Genomic DNA, 20,143 nt, shown 5'->3' on the forward strand with positions numbered 1-20,143 from the left:
TCCGAAATCAACCCTGGGGACTGGATTTTGGAAGGTTACACTAAGATGGTTAACAAGTGGACACTGAGGACTAGCCAACAACAATCAAGATACGAAACAATCAAAAGATCACTCATGTAGATCTGCACCAGTTGTATTTCAAACACTCAGTGTTTAATCAAAATAAATTAACAGTGTGCCCTTGGATGACGCCTGTTTTGGCGTTCGCCGCCTTGTTCAGATCGGGGCGAGTTACATTAGACAAACTGATACATAAATAATAATAAATCAAACAAAACACATACTCCAACATTAAAAAGTATAATGGTTCATCACATTGGAAAAATAGGTTGTGTCACAGAGATTCAAAGATTGGTATTTGGAAGGATTATTAGGTGGTTGTAGGAGAAACAAAAAAAGGGGAAAAAAGAAAGAAGATAGCTTAGTGTATAGATCAAAAATCCAATCACATTTTTGACATGTTTCACATGTAGATATATGGTGCACAAGCTTATCTGATATAATTAGTGTTTTACACTACACTTCTAGATTCTGTCTCGGTTGGGTGTCTAGTATAGATTCCAAAGCATACGAATACTTCACGACTTGGTTACGTCATTACATATCATATTGTCTGATATTGTATTAATGTGTTATTTTTGTAATAATGGGATGCTTGATAGACTAGTATTAACCTATCTCTCAGAAATTGATTTAGTAGAAAGAGCTCTGCTTACCTATCATCATCTTCTTATGTTCTAGCAAACGGGCATGGATTGAACAGGTTAAATACCTGTGAACAAGTGGTCAAATTGGAAATGATAAGTATTGCTCAGTGCCTACCTGTATCGGGTAAAAGCACATACAAATGTGTCATACCAACATATATTCATTTTGGTGGATAGGTTGATTAATGCAGACATAATGTTTCATTGAGTCCTAGTGCAATCATGGTAATAATGGTCTAAGTAATGCATTACAGGAACAGATACACAGGCTGTGCGCGAACTATGAATCTAGCGCTCTCCCCTCTTAGGGCACGCGCTCCGTGAGAATAGCTGTCTTTCTATTTATCCAGCACGTTTGATGCCCTCAGTTACCCGACCTGATGTTTAGTAATTTTTACAAGAACTAACTTGACAGACGGTCTCTTACCGTAGTTTGGTACGCTTCCAGTCTCTCGCGTTGGCTGTTAGGACGCCGAATGCCGGCACCATTCTGTGTATAATGTTGCTGGTTGCTCAGGTGACAGACACAAGTCCCTTTTTCCTTTCGCGGACGGCATCGAAGGCTATTGCTATTTCAAATCGTAGACACCATCTTTCAGTTGTTCATGATTGTGTGTAAATATATGTGATCTACATTGTCTGTGCCTGGTGTGTATACTGTTTAGTAACTTTAGAGGGATAACGTCATTATCCATTGATCAGGCATGCAATTTAAAAAAACAATAGGAATATTAAGCAGCTGCAAGCTCGCTAACACAAACGGATAATTACATATTGTTATCTGCGAGTATCTAATCTTCTATACATACATTGTAAATAATGTGCGTGCCTATACATACTTTGCCTCATACATCTGCATCTATAATTGATTTTGCATTCAAATTAAAGAGGTGAAACTTAAAACACAACATTATTGCATTTTGCGAGGAAACATCTTGAAATTAGACAAATCCACTAGCTAACTCGATTACAATATGAACAAACATTAGATGCTTGTTTGTCTTTATACACATTGTAAATAATAAGTCTGCCTCATCTATTTACGTCCACAATTACCCTCACATGTACATATTAGATAATAGTAATCCAACCACAAAAGTAATAAAATTTGTGAGGAAAGAAATCTGGTTTGTCCAAAACTGTTGAATTGATGTGGTTAAACTGTAGAAAAGCAAAGTGTCCAATCAAGATAGGGTAGCAGCATGGCAAGGCTAAGTCTCTGTAGGGCTGCGAGAGTGGTCTAGGGCTGCAATGAGTCCCACAGAACACCACCAAAAATTCCATTTGGACAGAGAATACTAAAAATGTTCAATGATATACTCGTTCTTTAAAATATAGAAGTAAAACCTCCAATCAAATATTGCCACGCACTTACTATAAAGCACATTTCTGAGGCGTGTGGGATCTGCTTCGATCACATGCTATGCATAGGCCGACCCCTAGTTGAAGCTGCAGAGTATTAGAGTTGTTGTTTTCGATACTCGAAAAGGGACGTTGACAGGGCATACTTGTAATACTATCCCTAGTGTGACGTCCACTGTACCCGTGGTCCTTCACACGGAAAGGCCCCTCAGATTGTTTTTTTCCTCCATCGACGGACGCTTAATCGCAGAGTTCTTATTTCGGCTAACGCCATAGATTTAAAAATAATTAGTTACTCTTTCTATCCTTTTAGTCACCGACTTTCGACAATATCTCGATGGCGGTGGAAAGGACGAACGTGGAACAAAGACCTTGCTTCGACGCACCTCTTTGGCGTTGGACAGCAGCACCGGGCCTCAGCCCTAACAGTAGGGAGAGTGGGGGAATGGACATTTCTTAGGGCTCACTAAGAGAATGCATATTCCCCTTTACCCTCTCTATTCTCACGTTGCTGTCCTACCTTTAAACCATGGAAAACAAACCATTTAAATTCTACCTAAGTTGCTATAAAAAGTTTCTGTGGAAAGACTAGCACTGTGAGTCCAAGCTTTGCCTTGCACAGGACCATGACGAGGGCCATTGTCGAGCTTGTCAGCTCTTCAAAGCGAAAACGCTCAAGGACCGAAAGACCAAACGTTTGGGCCGCAACGCCATGCAGGCTGAGGCTGCCTTGTACGTGGAGGGGGCATCCAGCGACGGCAGCATCACCGTCATTTCAGACGGCAAAGGTGACTGGGAACCGATCGATTCCCATGTGCTAGACAGGCCGGCGGCACTGTTAGTCATTTGTGTGGTCACAAGCTGATCAGGCCTGCTAGTTGGGAAAGTTTCACAAACTTTCACTGCGAGAGTAGCGTTCTCTCAATCGGGTTGGCACAGTACCTTAATATGAAGAAAAGATGCAGCCGAAGACATTGGTTCCTGGCAGTTCTGGCAGATCTCACTGTTCCTGAGCCTCAGTCGTGGGGACAAGAGGGAGGATGTTGGTGGACTCCTGCACTGCACGGGATCGTTTAAGAAAGCAAACAAAATGGAGTCACTTCAGTTCCAGTAGCTGTAGATTCAAGAACACAAACTGGTGTCCCTCCCCATGGTTAATCCTAACCAGCCTTGAGAATGGTATCCAGGTGTCCTATGAGTTGATTGGTCCCACCAACTTAAAGACAGAAGCCGTCCTTGAAGGAGCTTCTCTGTCGACTGGAGTTTGGCAATTCGGACCTGCAGCAGAGCTTCACTGGGCAAGCCAACGGCCCAGGAGTTGCAGTAGCCGTCCTCTTCCAGCTCGTCTTCGGTTCTTTCGTTCCAGTGGTCGACTCTGCTTTCCAGTCCACAAGACTCGCCTTTTAAACAGTTCTCTCCCTTTCATTCCAGCATAGTTGTCACTCACCCAGCAGGGTGGCTGTCCTTGCCGGACAGTCACCCAGCCAATCACGCCAGAGTGCATTTGAGTCTCCTAGGAGACTAGGCACAGGAAGTTTCGGGCACCTCCCTCACTTCCTGCCCACCCCAGACACTCAGACGTCAAGAGAGGACTTCAGTCCTGAAGCCCGCCAAAGGCACACGAACAAAGGTACCAAACCAGGTCTGGCACGCAGAGACACTCACGAGAAGGACCTTTCCAAGAAGAAATGGCGAAAAAAGAACGGGACCCGTTAAAACAAAGGGGCTTAAGGCGCCATCTTGAAAAACATGACTTCCGTGATTTTTAGCTACCGGTGTTCGCAGCCGGGTAAATCATGGTAGTTTGTTGTAAAACCACTGCCACCAACCTTTTCACTAGGAAAGGGTAGCAGTTGACTGCTACATGAGTGTTTAGACACAGGGATACTATGTATCCCCTCAGCGCTCAATTGTAAAACGGTGTGTGCTGGGTCTAGGATTTTGGAAATACTAGTAAAGTCAATTTCACTTTATATTCTCTGGGAAACAGTAGTTGATCCTAGAGAAGGTATTAAAACCTTTGGGAAGTCTAAAAGACAGCCCTGTGTCACTGCACTGAGGGTGCTGTGTAACACACATGAAAAGATGATGCCTATGGAGTTATCTAAAACTCTATAATCAAAGAACGCAAGTGTAAAACGCACATTAAAATACATGAGAGTGGGAAAAAAGTCTTGCACTCTTTCAGGTAAAAAAAATCAAGTCCTCAAAATCCAGCAACGTTGCTGGGGGTCTCTAAGGTGAAGGGAATTAGCACATTTATGAGAATTCTCCCTAAGCACGTCAAAAAGTTTCACCATTCCCACGAGGAGAAAGGTAGTAATAGACCTCACAAGGTAAAGGGTATAGATTCCCAAGGGGAGGGTACCTTAGTTGCTTTAAAACACAAGCAACCTACTCAAACACCACAGACTCCCAAATCTGTACCATCTTTAACTACCATACCTAGCTCCGCTCAATGGTCCTGTGAGAACATTGCTAGGGTAATGCGCAGAATGACTTTCATGGCAAATTTCTTTGAAAAGAATGCTCAAACCTTACACAGCCTACAGAATACACCAGCCACTACTGCTGCATCCACCTCCCAATCCCCAGCAAAGAGACAACGCCCAGTCACCCTCTTAATCAGTCCCCAGCTAGACCCAGTGCAATATGATCAGTATGATACTAATTCAGACACTCAACAGCAGGAGACTCAAGGGGATGATCGGTATTATGAGGACAATGAGGAGGACGTCTACGTCATGCCCTTTCCCAACCATCTTGATGCACCAGTGGCAGATTCACCAGAGGACAATCAACCCCAGTTAAATGATATGCTCCTAAAAGCAGCTAAGCATTTAAAATCCAAAACCTCATTTGGTGTTACAATGGCATGGCATGACATACACACACCGAATCCTGTGAATTATTGACTATCAAACTTCCCCTCTCTAACTTGCGTACAGTCACAATTCATCTGATATACAGATCCCCGGGACCGATTTGTTCCTTTGCAGAAGATATCATCTCCCTCCTCTCCACTAAGCCATCGTCACAAATCATCTCACTAGGTGACTTCAATCTCGGCCTTAATGACCCTAAAGACCAACATGCTATGGCTCTGGCCAACTAATTGGCCGATTTAGGTCTCACTCGGAGAGCCCTCCTCCCCACACATGAAAAAGGAAGCATCCTAGACTGGGTTGCCGAACTTAACTGTGTAACGAACATAACATCCATCAAACCACTACACTGGTCTGAACACTTCCTACTCTCATTTAATCCTCAAGATTGTACACCTCCCAGTAGAGAAAACCTTATCGCCCCACCTTTGTCGACTAGAAATAAAAAATATTACAGTGGATAATCTCAGACCTTTTCTCCAACCGTTACTCAGTCCTTCACCTGCCAATTCTGATCCGGCTGAACTAGTGGACCTCTATGATAAAACTGTCACTACAGCCCTAGACAGCATCGCACCTCTAAAAATATGCAAAAGTAAAGCCAAAGCGCACCTGAACTCATGGTTCACCCCTTAGCTTAATGCCTTAAGAAATGAAAAGAGGAAGTGTGAAATGACCTGGGAAAATAACCCTTCCATCACCAACAAAGTCATCCTCCAAAAAATCTCTGCCAATTAACGAAGAAATGTTACTAGCTAAACGTGACACATACAACGAAAGGATAGATAAAGCAAGTTTGGGCACAAAAGAACCTTTCACCATTCTAAGAGAATTGAAGTCTCCAACTCCACCTACTTATAACTGTTCTAAAGACAAAGAATGGTGCACTAAAAATCAAGATGCCCTAGCCAATAAAATCACCTTGCTCCAAAAGGAAATGGCCATAAAAAACTACCACATCAAGCCAACGCCACTAAACTCAGCCCTACACGCCCTAAACCACATCATCGCTTCAAATTCTCTACAGTCTCTACCCATGAATTGAAAAACATTATATCCTCACTCAAACCCTCCAGTTGTCAAGGAGACGCATCTGTCAGAAAGGAGGCGGCAAGCAAACTGGCCCCATTCATCACCAAGCTAATTAACGCCTCCTTCCTCACCTGTACTGTCCCCACTAATCTAAAAAAAACTCATGGGTCCTCCCTGGACCCTAACGTCCCCACCAACTTTAGGCCTATTACCACCGTCCCTTTTTTATTAAAGATCGACAAAGCTGCCTATAACCAAATACAATCATAATTGGAGACTAACAAGCTCCTGGGTGTCTGTCAATCATCTGACTTCAGACCCCAACATGGCACAGAAACAACCTTGATTTATCTGAAGATCCAGATTGAGGATCTGAAAGACAAAGGAAAATCTGCCCTCTGGCTCCTGTTGGATCTGTCGGACACTTTTTGATTTGGTTGATCACAAGGTGCTATGTAGTCATCTCTCCACAACGGCTCATTTCTCAGCAGAAGCAACAGCTTGGATTGAATCCTTTCTCAAAAACGTACTTTTTTTTTTCACCATACAACTCAGTTTTATTTTCAAAGCTTTCAGATCAAAGGGATATGAGATTATGACCATTCAGTTGGTGTCCCAACCCACTCTGTGGCTTGGGCAGTGGGGGCTGCAGACCAGTCCCCTGTGCTTGCAGGTTTGCGCTCCATTCCTCTTGAGGTGCTTTAGGAGTGATTGCAATATCTGCACGCTCGGCAGAGAATTGCTGGATTGGCACAGAGGGCACCTGCACACCTTCTGACCAATCAGCCACCTCCGGCTGGGGGAAATTTGGCACTGGTGCAGTCCACTCGCCCTGAAATTGTTATTTAGTGACAGCTTTCTCAGCAGCAGCCTGTTCCTCCTTTTCGATCTCCTCTGTGTCACGGTAGAAGTAAAGATCAGGCATAACCTCCCAGGGATGCTCACGGGAAATTGTGCCCCGCATGCGCAGCACCTCACGGGCCAGCATCCACCACATCAGGCCCACCGAGTGGGCTCCCTTATTGTTGCATGGACATATCTAAGTCTTATCAGCGGCTGCTGATCCTATCCCCATATCATGTGGAGTCCTTCAAGGATCGTGTGCATCGCCTACCATGTATAATGCATTCACCAAACCACTGTTTGATAATCTTGACTATCAGGGTGTCACCTATACCAATTAGGCTGATGACACCTAGATCCTCATACCCCTGACAGGCAATTACAACTTTGACCTTGCTCTTATTCACAAAATCTACCTAATCATTCAGGCCTGGATGGCCACGCGCGGCCTTTGCCTGAATGATGAGAAGACCGAGCTACTCCTTTTAGCCACACCTACCAATCTGAAAAAAATGAGTAACCAATACCTTTCCTTCAATATTGATGGCAACGACATCAAAGTGGCTAAACATGTAAAAACATTATTATTTTACCTAGACTCATCAGTGAGACTGCGCAAACAGGTCAGTGCCACAGTCTCTGCGACAGCATATACCTGCAAGCTCATCCACGCCTGCAAACCCTTCCTCTCCACCAAAAGCTGCACCACCTAGGGGCATTATACCTAGGAACCAGCAAATTTGTTACTAACAAACTCCAGATCTTGCAAAATAATGCTCTCAGAACTTCACTGGGTATATCCAGAAGGCAACACATTTCTGGCATTAGACGAAACAACAACCGGCTCTCTATAAATGAGAGAATTCAACTAGAAACGGCTTCCTTGACCTACAAATGCCTCAATAACTCAGCCCCTCCCTACCTTGCTGGAAAATTCTCCAAAAACAACACAACCCGTCACACCAGATCTACTAACTTTGCCTAAAAGTGCCCAGGTACAAACTAAAAAAAGCAGGGGACAATAGTTTCCCTGTAATGGCTGCTCAACTCTGGAACTTACTACCTACCTCCTTAAGAACAGACCGTCTTTCTATGAATTCAGGAAAGAAACCAAATGTTGGCTCATCTTCAAAGACCTACCATAGAAGACTCCTTCACCCTTGGTTCCCCGCTCTGTAGTCCTACACTCTGTATATATGAAACTCTTGATTAGACAATGCTGATTGATCTGAACTTCATCATGTATAATTTATGTATTCTGTGTAAAAATGATAATTATGTAACTGCCACATTTCTGTATTGCCATTTGTGTAACTAGGAAACTGCATATCCATGTAAACTGCGCCCACTTATCTCTGGGTTGGGAGCGCAATATAAATAAACAAGCCAACAAACCCAAGAGACTCAGTTGGATAAAGATTTTGTGGAGGATATCTTGGAGGATAAGAACGCTGTGACCCAGTTTATACCTCCAATCTATACAAAGGAGAATGCAGCCATAACTAGAGGCGCCAAGCCGAACAAGGGCTGTAAACCCACGTATTGAAAAGTTGTTCCGCCCTGCACCTACAGATCCACTCTATATAAGGGGTCAACATAAGCCAGACTTGTTAGTAGTGACCACTACACGAAAGAGGGCAAGAACAAGGAAAGCAAAAAACTTTACACTCTAGGGAGAAAGGTGGCCATCTCAGCAGCCTGTCAAACAAGGATTGCAAACAACACAACATTATTGGCGAGTTGCAACTGCCATAAGTGGGATGAGGTTGCAACTCTAATGGTATCAGCTACCTGAACCCCTCAAGTCACAACTGGTACTTGCAGTAACAGAAGCAAAGGAGGTATCAAGCTGAATCCTGAAAACCAATCTGGATGCCACAGATAACGCAGGCAGAATCATCGCCGAGGGAACAATATTGAAACGCCATGCATGGCTACGCCAGTCCGGTTTCAAACTGGTTAGCAGACCACTCTATTAAACATACCTATAGAACCATATGTCCTGTTTGTAAAAGCTGTTGAGGATGCTCTAAATTTGCCAAAGAAGAGTATGGGGCTCTCAAATTCCTAGACCAATTACCTACTACACCACCAGGCCAAAGAGGAGGAAAATAATTTTTCCTCCAGCATGGGGTCTGGCATGGATTCACATGCTCATGAATATTCCCTGTCGTCAGGCTGGGAATCCTCGGTAAAGAAAAAATCAGTTTTTGTTTCTGAACTGTCTTTCTACTAATAACCAATCACTGGTCTCTGGGTCATACTGCTCCCAGCCAATGACTGCCACCTACCTAAACCCCTCCTCTGGCAGCCATCTTCAGATTTTTTACCGCATGTTCAAGTGTTGGGAGTCCTCGTGCTTAGCTCTCGAGCTTTTACTACGTGTTGCATTTTTTCAAAGAGATGCCCCCGTCTCAACCGCTGCCACAACCGCCGGACAGGTCGGAAGACATCTTGCTGGCGCTGCACACCCGGTGCACAGAGATAAGGACAAAGTTGCCCTTACCGCCGGCAGACGATCCACCGGTGCATGGACCATCGGGGAGTCCTCCAGCCAAGCGGAGGCGAGTGCATCCACCCCCACCTTTCCATCCTTCACCTCCATCCCCTCCGCCGAGGGATGAGACGGAGACTGAGACGACGGGGACGGACGAGAGCAGAGACGACTGAACAGATCTCGCATGGAATTGGCTCGTTTCACGCCATGATCGCCAGTGCCTATGAGCTTTTCCAGCTACGCCCCGAAGAGCAGAAGGAGGGATTCCTTTATCAACGACGAGAGGCCAGGAGGAAGACTGTACTCCCAGTCCCGCTGTTGGACGACATTTCGGACGAAGGATTGTCCCTTCTGAAGAACCTGTCCACGGCCCCTGCAAAGAGAGACCGGTACGAGAAGAAGTACCGGGGCCCCAGACTCCTGGATTTCCTCCAGGACGACAAGAGGGCGAAAGCCCTTGAAATCCTACAAGAGGACAAGGTGGCTTCGGACCACGCCATCACGGTAGCCACAGACATCGCCGACAACGGGTTTCGCAGATGGGCAACAGCGTTTGCCTACGTCGGCGCGGTTGGCTCAGGGCCACCGACTTACGTCAGGACATACAGACCAGGGTACTGGACATGCCCTACGATGGGAACAACCTGTTCAGTAAGGTGGTGGATGAGTCACTGCAGGCCATCAAGGAAGATACCGAGATGGCCCATGCCTTGGGCACGCCTCATCAGCGACTGCCGTCCTTTCGGACCTCCAGAGGACAGTCTCAGGGTGCCTCCAAAGGATTCGGCGGCAGCTCTTAATCGTACCGTCAAGCGGCCCGCTCTTCGTCGCAGGAAGCCTACAGAGGCTGCAGCAAGGCCGTTGGACATCGTTGTCGCCAAGGGGCCCAAGGTGACAAGGCCTCGGCGAAGCAGGATTGAACTGGCCAAGACGTCGGGCCCCCACCCGAGGACCCCGGTGGGAGGCCGGCTGGCGAACTTCATCAGTGTTGGAAATCAATCTCCACCGACCGTTGGGTGCTGAATGCACTCTGAAGTACCAAAGGAAGTGCCCACACTTTCAGCCGGTGGCCAGGAAAGAAAACCACATTCCACAGCTACTTCTGGAGGTACGAGCGATGCTGAAAAAGGGCATGATAGAGCTAGCTCCGAAGAGTCTCGGACTCCAGAGTGTACTCGCGGTACTTCCTCGTCCGAAAGGACCGGCGGCTGGCGACCCGTCTTAGACCTCCGCCGCCTCAACAAATACATAAAATTTTGGAAAGTCAGGATGGTCACCCTTCAGCACGTGCTGGGACAGCTGGAAGAGGGGGGGACATCCTATCATCGCTGGACGTGGAGGATGCGTACTTCCACATCCCCATTCACAAAGGGCATCGAAAGTTTCTGCGCTTCATGGTTCAGGGACATCACTATCAATTCAAGACACTGCCCTTCGGGTTGAAGTCGGCACCAAGGCTCTTCACCAAGTTCCTGGCACCGGTAGCGGAGCGGCTGCGCTGCCAGCGGATCCACGTCTACCCCTGTCTGGACGATTGGCTCATCCGAACTAAGTCAATAGAACTCGTCGTCAACCACACAGTGAGGACAGTCCTCCTGCTTACGGAACTGGGGTTCTTGATAAACTGCTTGGTGCCATTGCAGGACACCCTGTTCCTGGGAGCCAGGCTCAACACCGTGGCGCGACTGGCTTCACCGTCAGAAGAGAGGATAAAAGCCATCCTAGATAAGGTACAATGGCTGTTGACCATGGATGTTGCCAGGGTGAGGTCCATCAAGTCCCTGCTCGGCATGATGTCATGCATCTACCTCGTGCGTCTGTGCAGGTTGTGGATGCGGCCGCTGCAGGAGTTCCTCGATGCCCGTTGGATACAAATGGCAGGAAGCTTCGAGATCTCCCTCAACGAGGTTTTCCGACAAGCGATCCGGTGGTGGGTCACCCACGCGCACCTCGCAGCGTGCATGGACTTCCAGACCCCAGCGCATCAGGAAACAGTGACGACAGATGCCTCCCTGGAGGGATGGGGCGCGCATACCGGAGATCTCCACACAAGAGGCCTCTGGCTCCCGGAGGAGAGGTCACTGCACATCAATCGCCTGGAGCTCTGGGCCGTGTTCTGGGCCCTCAGGTCCTTCCTTCCATCCCTCAAGGGCAAAGTGGTATGGGTCTTCTCCGACAACACCACCACAATGTTCTACATCCGGAAGCAGGGGGGCACCAGATCCCCAGCTCTCTCCAAAGAAGCGCAGGATCTGTGGCACTGGGCCGTTGCTCAGGGGATGTTCCTGGTACCCTTTCAACTGGCAGGAGTGAAGAACACCTTCGCCGACTCACTCAGCAGGGAGCTGCGCTCTTGCCACGAGTGGGAGCATAGACAAGATCAAGTTGATCTCCTGTTTCGGAGATGGGGCAATCCCCAGATCGATCTGTTCGCGACGGCGATGATCACCAAGTGCAGGAGGTTCACCAACAGGTTTCCTCAGCCGGGGAGCTTGGGGAATGCATTCTCCTTACCCTGGGACAGCCTTTTCCTCTCTGTGTTCCCGGTGCTGCCGTTGCTTCTGCGACTCATCAGTCAACTCAGACGGTCCCGGTGCAGGATGATTCTTGTCGCACCGGCATGGCCGAAGCAGATATGGTTTCCGGACCTTCTGGACATGTCAGCGACACCTCCAGTCAAGTGTTGACGGGCGCAGATCTTCTCGCCAGGGAAGGAGGTGCGATCCTGCATCATGACCCAGGATCGCTAAACCTACAGGCCTGGCTCCTGCAGCACTAGGACTGCAAGGAGGTGCTTGCGAAGGCCAGGGCTTCCTCGACTCTTAAGTGCTATGGACATAAATGGAAGAGGTTCTCTGTCTGGTGCCGTGCACAGAAGATAAACCCTCTACGGATTACTGCCGCTCAAGTGCTGCCGTACTTGCTGTCACTAGCCAGGGCGGGGCTGGCGCAAGCCTCAATCAAAATTCATCTGGCGGCTAACTCCTGCTGCACCAGAACTCAAGGGCGGTCGTGGCTGGGGTCTCACCGCCTAGTGAAGGAGTTCATGAAAGCACTGTTCCGGTCGTTCCCGCCGGTGAAGGCCCTGGCCCCGGCGTATGAGCTCAATGTGGTGCTGACCAGGCTCATGGGGCCGCCATTCAAGCCTTTGCATTCGGCGCCACTGAAGTTCCTATCGTGGAAGACAGTGTTTCTTGTGGCCATCACCTCCGCACAACGAGTGGGAGCGATCCAGGCCCTCTCCTGTAAGCCTCCGTATCTGACATTCCACGAGATGAGGGTAGTGCTGAGGACGCACCCCTCCTTCATGCCCAAGGTGCCGTCAGACTTCCATCTCAACGAGCCCTTGGTGTTGCCTGGTTCTCCAGCATGGGGTCTGGCATGGATTCACATGCTCATGAATCCCTGTCGTCAGGCTGGGAAACTTTGGTAAAGAAAAAAATCAGTATCGGTTTCGTTTCTGATCTGTCTTTCTTAGTAGTAACCAATCACTGATCTCTGGGTCATACTGCCCCCAGCCAATGACTGCCCTCTCCCTAAGCCCCTTCCCTGGCAGCCATCCTCAGATTTTTACCACACGTTCAAGTGTTGGGAGTCCTCGTGCTATAGCTCTCAAGCTTTTACTGCGTTTCACACTTTTTCAAAGACATTTTCTCATTTTTCGGTTAAATCGAGCCTCAAGCTCCACCGTTTCTACTTCGATCAACGGGGACCCGTTTCGAAATGTTCTACGCCCCTCAAGGGTCAAGTTTTCATCGAGTTATGCTTCTTGCAGGATTCCAGAAGATCTGAGGCCTACCATGAACACGGCCCAGGACAAGGGAAGCTTGACGCCCGGATCCAAGCTGTTCAGGAACGGCCCTGGATGCGGGTTGCAGAATGTTTTCAAGCAGAACGAGCATTCGAGATGTCTCTGCTGCCTTCATGAGGACAAGACGCATGTGGAGAAGGACTGTGCGTTCTGCAAGAACCTATCGGAACGGACCATGAGGGATCATCGTTCCTGCCTCGCCAGCTGGCTGGAGAAGGGCCCAGCAGGTGAGAAGAAGAAAAGGTTAGAGTGAGGGTGCCCCGGCGACGGGGGCCCAACAGAAGGCTAAGGACCGCGAGTCCGCGGGCAGCGGGAGCGCCGAACGGTCGGGCTCTTCGACTGCCAGGCAGGGCGTGCCTTCCCCGGCACCATCTACCACGAGCCAACGCTCTGGTTCGGGGAAGAGGAAACCTGAGAATCCGGGTAAGCTTCTGAAGAGGCCCCGGTCGGTCTCGAAGGATTCAGCCGAGGGGGAGCGAGGTGGTGACCCGTCCCCCAGGGTGAAGGCCTCAAGCGCCCCCAAGGTGGTGAAGGCCTTGATTCACCCGGCTAAGGCCTCTATCGAGGGAGTCGCGGCGGCCCTGGCGAAGCCTGGGGAGGCTACACCAGTGGAGGGGGCCCAGTGTTTCCCTGCCACCGCAGAGGGAATCCTCTTTCCAGCCCATCGACAAGACCCCCGTCAAGACCCCAGTGGAAAAAGAGGTGGGGCGGTGGCCATTACGGACACGGATTCAGCCTCGGAGGAGGAGCTGGTGGAAGCCGTGAAGAACCTCAACGGGAGGTTCGAGAAGGTACGATCCCATGGGAGAGATCTCGATGAGGTGGTCGAAGAAAGCGAAGGGGGTGCCAACGAGGCCCCAGCAGAGGAGTGGCCATCCCTCCCGTCGCAGCCATTGCCCGAGCCTCAGGACAACTCGGCGGCCATTTTGGTGGCAATCCAAACCTTATGCACGGAGATAAGGACGAGATTGCCACGAAACCCGGTGGACGATCCAGAACCCAGCCCGTCGGGAAGATCCCCGAACAAGCAGAGGAGGGTTCACCCCTTGCCCACCCACCCACCCCCCCTGCCCTTCATGCCCTCACGGCCCATGGAGCCTTCATCCCAGGGATGACACAATGACTGGGACGGATGACGACGGTGGTGACGACGGGACTGACCTTCCATCACCACCCCCTTGGTCTTCCCCACCCGACGGAATTGGCTCCTTTCACGCCATGATCGCCAGGGCATCCAAGCTCTTCCAGCTCTGCCCTGAGGAACAGAAGAAGGAATGTTTCCTCTACCAACGGCGAGAGGCCAAGAGGAAGACGGTCCTCGCGGTACCGTTACTCGACGATATTTCGGACGAGGGACTTGAGGTCCTGAAGAACCCATCCACGACCCCTGCCAAGAGGGACCGGTACGAGAAGAAGTACCGGGTCCCCGACGCCGCCCCCTTGTGCCTCAGGGCTCAGCCGACGCCAGATTCGGTCGTCTCAGCGGCAGCCAAGAAGGCGGAGGGGGCGACAGCTTCAAACTCTACTTCCCCACCTGACGGCGAGGGAAAGAAATTGGACGCCATGGGGCAACGGGTCATCTCGTCAGCGGCGACGACAATTAAGGCGGCAACGCCTTAGCGTTTGTGGCCCGTTACGACAGGGAGCTATGGTACAAAATAGCTCACCTACTGGACTTCCTACCAGACGACAAGAGGGCGGAGGCCCTGGAGATTCTGCAGGAATGTGAGGTGGCTTCGGACCACGCCATAATGGTGGCAACGGACATTGCTGACACCGGGTTTCGCCAGTTAGGCAACAGTGTTTGCCTTCGACAACGAGGCTGGCTCAAGGCGACAGACTTCCGTCAGGACGTGCAGACCAGGGTGTTGGACATGCCGTTCGACGGCAACAACTTGTTTGGGAAAACGATGGATGAGTCGCTGCAGGCCATCAAGGCTGACACAGAGATGGCCTGAGCCCTGGTAGTCCTTCAGCAACGACGGCCCTTTCGAAGCGCCGGAGGTAGACCGGGTGCCTCCCAGGGATCAGGCGGTGGCTCCTCTACGTACTGCCAGGCGGCCCGCTCCTCGTCCCAGGAGGCCTACAGAGGTCGCGGCAAGCAAGGAGGATCTCATTGTCGTCGCCAAGGAGGCCAAGGCTGCCTCCAAGCATGATTGAACCGGCTGTAGCGTCGGGCCCCCACCGATGCACCCCCGATGCACCCCGGTGGGAGGCCGGCTGGCAAAGTTCGTCAGTGTGTGGGAGTCCATCTCCACCGACCGTTGGGTGCTGGATGCCCTGGCCCACGGGCGCACTCTCGAATTCCAGAGGAAGTGTCCCCGCATTCCCCCCGTGGCCAGGAAGGAAAATCACATCCCTCAACTGCTCTTGGAGGTAAAGGCGATGCTCAAGAAAGGTGCCATCGAGCTCGTCCCCAACAGGATCCGGGGCTCCGGAGTATACTCGAGGTACTTCCTAGTCAAAAAGAAGACAGGCGGTTGGCGCCCCATCCTGGACCTACGTCTGTTGAACAAATACATAAAGGCGCAGAAGTTCAGGATGGCCACCCTCCAGCACGTGCTGGGACAGCTGGAGGAGGGCGACTTCCTGTCATCGTTGAATTTGGAGGATGCTTACTTCCCCATCGTGAAAGGACACCGAAAGTTCCTCAGATTGGTAGTTCAAGGACGCCACTACCAATTCAGAACTCTGCCATTCGGATTGAAGTCGGTACCCAGGATGTTCACCAAGTGCCTAACACCAGTGGCGGCGCGGCTGCGCCTGCAGGGGATCCACGTCTACCCTTACCTGGACTGGCTCATCCGTGAACGGACAAGAGAACTCGCTGTCGAGCACACGGCGGAGACCGGCCGCTTACTCACGGAGCTGGGATTCTCCATCAACTACCCGAAATCCCATTAGGTTCCGCCGCAGGTGGTAGGGTTTCTGGGAGCGAAGCTCGACACAGTGGACCGATTGGCGTCTCCGTCGGAGGAAAGGATGAAGGCCATCTTGGGCAAGGTGCAGCGCCTGCTAGCCACGGACGTGGCCAGGGTGAGATCCATCAAGTCCCTCCTCGGAATGATGTCCTCATGCATCTACCTAGTGCGCCTGTGCAGACTACGGATGCGTCCTCTACAGGAGTTCCTCGACTCCCGCTGGATGCAAGCAGCGGGCAGCTTCGAAGACAAAATCCTGCTCAACGAGGTTTTCGGTCGGGCGATTCAGTGGTGGGGCACCTGTGCGCACCTCACGGCAGGCACAGACTTTCAGACCCTGGCACATCAGGAGACGGTGAAGACGGACGCCTCCCTGGAGGGATGGGGCGTGCACACCAGAGATCTCCACGCAAGAGGCCTTTGGCTCCCGGAGGAGAGGTCTCTCCACATCAACATCTTGGAGCTCCGAGCCGTGTTTTGGGCTCTCATGTCTTTCCTCCCATCCCTCAAGGGCAAGGTTGTGAGGATATTCACCGACAACACCACCACAATGTTTTACATCCGGAAGCAGGGAGGCACCAGATCCCCAGCCCTATCTAAGGAGGCCCAGGATCTGTGGCACTGGTCTGTCGCCCAGGGGATGTTTCTGGTTCCCTTCCATCTGGCAGGAATAAAAAACACCATTGCTGACTCACTCAGCAGGGAGCTACGCTCTTGCCCCGAATGGGAAATACGCCAGGATCAAGTGGATTGGCTCTTCCGACGATGGGGCAAACCCCAGATCGACCTGTTCACGACGGCATCGAACTCCAAGTGCCAGAGGTTCGCCAGCAGGTTTCCCCAGCCGAGGAGCATGGGCGATGCTTTCTCGCTCCCCTGGGACGGCCTGTTCCTGTATGCGTTTCCTCCGTTGCCGCTGCTGCTTCGACTCATCAGCCACCTCAAGAGGTCCCGGTGCAGGATGATCCTCGTCGCACCGGCGTGGCCAAGACAGATCTGGTTCACGGACCTCCTGGACCTTTGAGCGCCCCCACCAGTCAAGCTGTTGACGGACGCAGATCTTCTCTCCAGAGAAGGAGGCGCCATTCTTCATCACGACCCGGAGTCGCTGAACTTACAGGCCTGGCTCCTGCAGCGCTAGAGTTTGGAGGGTGCGATATCCCAGCTGACTGCAGAGAGGTTCTTGCAAAGGCCAGGGCGTCCTCAACTCTCAAGTGCTACAGACATAAGTGGAAGAGGTTCTCTGTCTGGTGTTGTGCACAGAAGATCAACCCTCTACGGATTACGGCACCTCAAGTGCTACTGTACCTACTGTCGCTGGCCAAGGCTGGACTAGCTCACGCTTCCATCAAGATACATCTGGCAGCGATTTCCTGATATACCAGGACTATAGGACGGCCGTCCTTGTGGTCTCGTGAAGGAATTTATGAAGGGACTCTTCCGATCGTTCCCGCTGGTGAAGGCTCCAGCCCCAGCGTGGGAGCTCAACGTGGTGCTGACCAGGCTCATGGGGCCGCCATTCGAGCCTTTGCATTCGGCTCTGTTGAAGTTCCTGTCGTGGAAGACAGCGTTCCTTGTGGTCATCACCTCCGCACGACGCGTTGGAGAGATTCAGGCCCTATCCTGCAAGCCTCCATACTTGACTTTTCACGATACGAGGGTGGTGCTGAGGACGCACCCCTCCTTCATGCCCAAGGTGCCGTCGGACGTCCATCTTAACGAGCCCTTGGTGTTACCAGTTTTCTTCCCGTCGCCTTCGTCGCCGGCCGAGAGGACTTTCCACTCGCTGGATGTAGCTAGAGCGCTTAAGTTCTACGTGGACCGAACGAAGAGTTTTCGTAAGACATCACAGCTGTTTGTGAACTTTGGACCTTTGAACCAAGGGAAAGCTCTCTCGAAGGCTTCCATTTCCAGATGCCTCTCCGGCTGCATCATGCACTGTCATCGGTTGGCTAACCGACCGTTGCCCGGCCGTCCGAGAGCCCATTCGACCAGATTGATTGCTGCTTCTACGGCGTTCTTGTCTGGTGTGCCCCTGCTGGACATCTTCAGGGCTGCTACGTGGAGGTCGACGCACACCTTCATGAGATTCTACTGCGTCGACCGGGATTCCAGGGAGGAGTCCAGAGTCGGCCAAGCAGTGCTGCGCAACCTGTTCGCCTGAAGGTGGGCCTGGTGAGGAGGTAAGAGTTGCTTAATGTTGAGTTTATGTAATGCTTTATGTTGAGCCTTTTGCCTCCTCCTGTGGTTGTGCATGTGTGTACTGCTATGTATTCTTATATTCATGAGCATGTGAATCCATGCCAGACCCCATGCTGGAGAAGGAACAAGTTACTTACCTGTAACTGTTGTTCTCCAGCATGGGTCTAGCAGGGATTCACATGCGAACCCTCCCCCTTTCCCTCTGCGGCTCTTGACTTGGTCATACTGCCACTTTACGTGCTACCAAATATGAGGATGGCTGCCAGGGGAGGGGCTTAGTGAGAGGGCAGTCATTGGCTGGGGGAAGTATGACCCAGAGATCAGTGATTGGTTACTACTAAGAAAGACGGATCAGAAACGAAACTGATACTGATTTTTTTCTTTACCGAGGATTCCCAGCCTGACGGGGAATATTCATGAGCATGTGAATCCACACCAGACCCATGCTGGAGAACAACAGTTACAGGTAAGTAACTTGTTCCTTTCTTTTTGTCGCCGTCTGAGAGGACTTTGCACTCGCTGGATGTGGCTAGAGCACTGAAGTTCTACGTGGACCGCACAAAGAGTTTTCGGAAGACATCACAGCTGTTTGTGAATTTTGGCACTGTGAACCAGGGGAAGGCCCTCTCCAAGGCTTCCATTTCCAGGTGGCTCTCCAGCTGCCTCATGCACTGTCGCAGGTTGGCAAACCGACCGTTGACCGGCCGTCTGGGAGCCCATTCGACCAGAGCGATCACTGCTACTACGACGTTCCTATCTGGTGTGCCCCTGCTGGACATCTGCAGGGCTGCTATGTGGAGGTTGACTCACACCTTCACGAAATTCTACTGCGTCTACCGGGATTTCAGGGAGGAGTCCAGAATTGGCCAAGCAGTGCTGCGCAACCTGTTTGCCTGAAGGTGAGCCTGGTGAGGAGGTAAGAGATGCTTAATGTTCAGTTGAAAAATGCTTAATGTTGAGCCTTGCCACCTCCCGTGGTTGTGCATGTGTGTGTACTGCTATGTATTCTTGTATTCATGAGCATCTGAATCCATGCCAGACCCCGTGTTGGAGAAGGAACAAGTTACCTACCTGTAACTGTTGTTCTCCAGCATGGATCTGGCATGGATTCACATGCGAACCCTCCCGCCTACCCCTCTGCGGCTCTTCTCTTGGTCCTACTGCCACTTTACCTCCTACCCAATCTGAACATAGCTGCCAGAGGGGTTTAGGTATAGTGCAGTCATTGGCTGGGGGTAGTATGACCCATAGACCAGTGATTGTTTATTAGTGGAAAGACAGTTCAGAAACTAAACTGAAACTGACTTTTTCTTTACTGAGGATTCCCAGCCTGACGGGGAATATTCATGGGCATGTGAATCCATGCCAGACCCATGGTGGAGAACAACAGTTTCAGGCAAGTAACTTGTTCCTCATCGCTTTCGATGCCAGAACTCAAATGGGTTACAGTTATGGACAAGGCCAGGGCTCATCCTGGGGAAACAATCAGGGACAGGCTTTGCAGGGTTTCCAAAGAGGCCAGCGCAGATCTCGTGGCCGGGGGAGGTCCTCCACCTCAAGAGGTGGAGCTACACCTCCTAAACAATGACCACCCGCTTCAGGTCCCCTCCCATGCCTCTCCAGTCGGAGGGCGAATAACACACTTCACTCATGCATGGAGGGAATCACCTAGGACAAGTTGGTGCTATCTACCGTAGCGGGCGGTTAGTGCGTGGAACTGCTTCAGCGACCTTCAAACCACCCCCTTTGTCAAAAACCAACCACGAATGAGGAGCAACGCATCCTCCTCCTGGAGGAGGTTGCAACGCTGCTACTCAAGGACACCATCGAAATTGTCCCAGCGAACCAGGTAAACAAGGATATCTATTCAACTTACTTCCTTC

The 20,143-nt window shown here is 50.7% G+C and overlaps 1 protein-coding gene across 6 annotated transcripts in view; it reads left to right on the top strand.

The window, feature by feature from the left end:
- The window catches only part of NIPBL (NIPBL cohesin loading factor), a 2,053,700-nt gene that overhangs the window by 1,274,307 nt on the left and 759,250 nt on the right, over nucleotides 1-20,143 (top strand). The gene's annotated exons all lie outside the window — the stretch shown is intronic.

Source organism: Ambystoma mexicanum, chromosome 6p (assembly GCF_040938575.1).
Source record: "Ambystoma mexicanum isolate Mex_15411 chromosome 6p, UKY_AmexF1_1, whole genome shotgun sequence".
Classification (NCBI taxonomy): Eukaryota; Metazoa; Chordata; class Amphibia; order Caudata; family Ambystomatidae; genus Ambystoma; species Ambystoma mexicanum.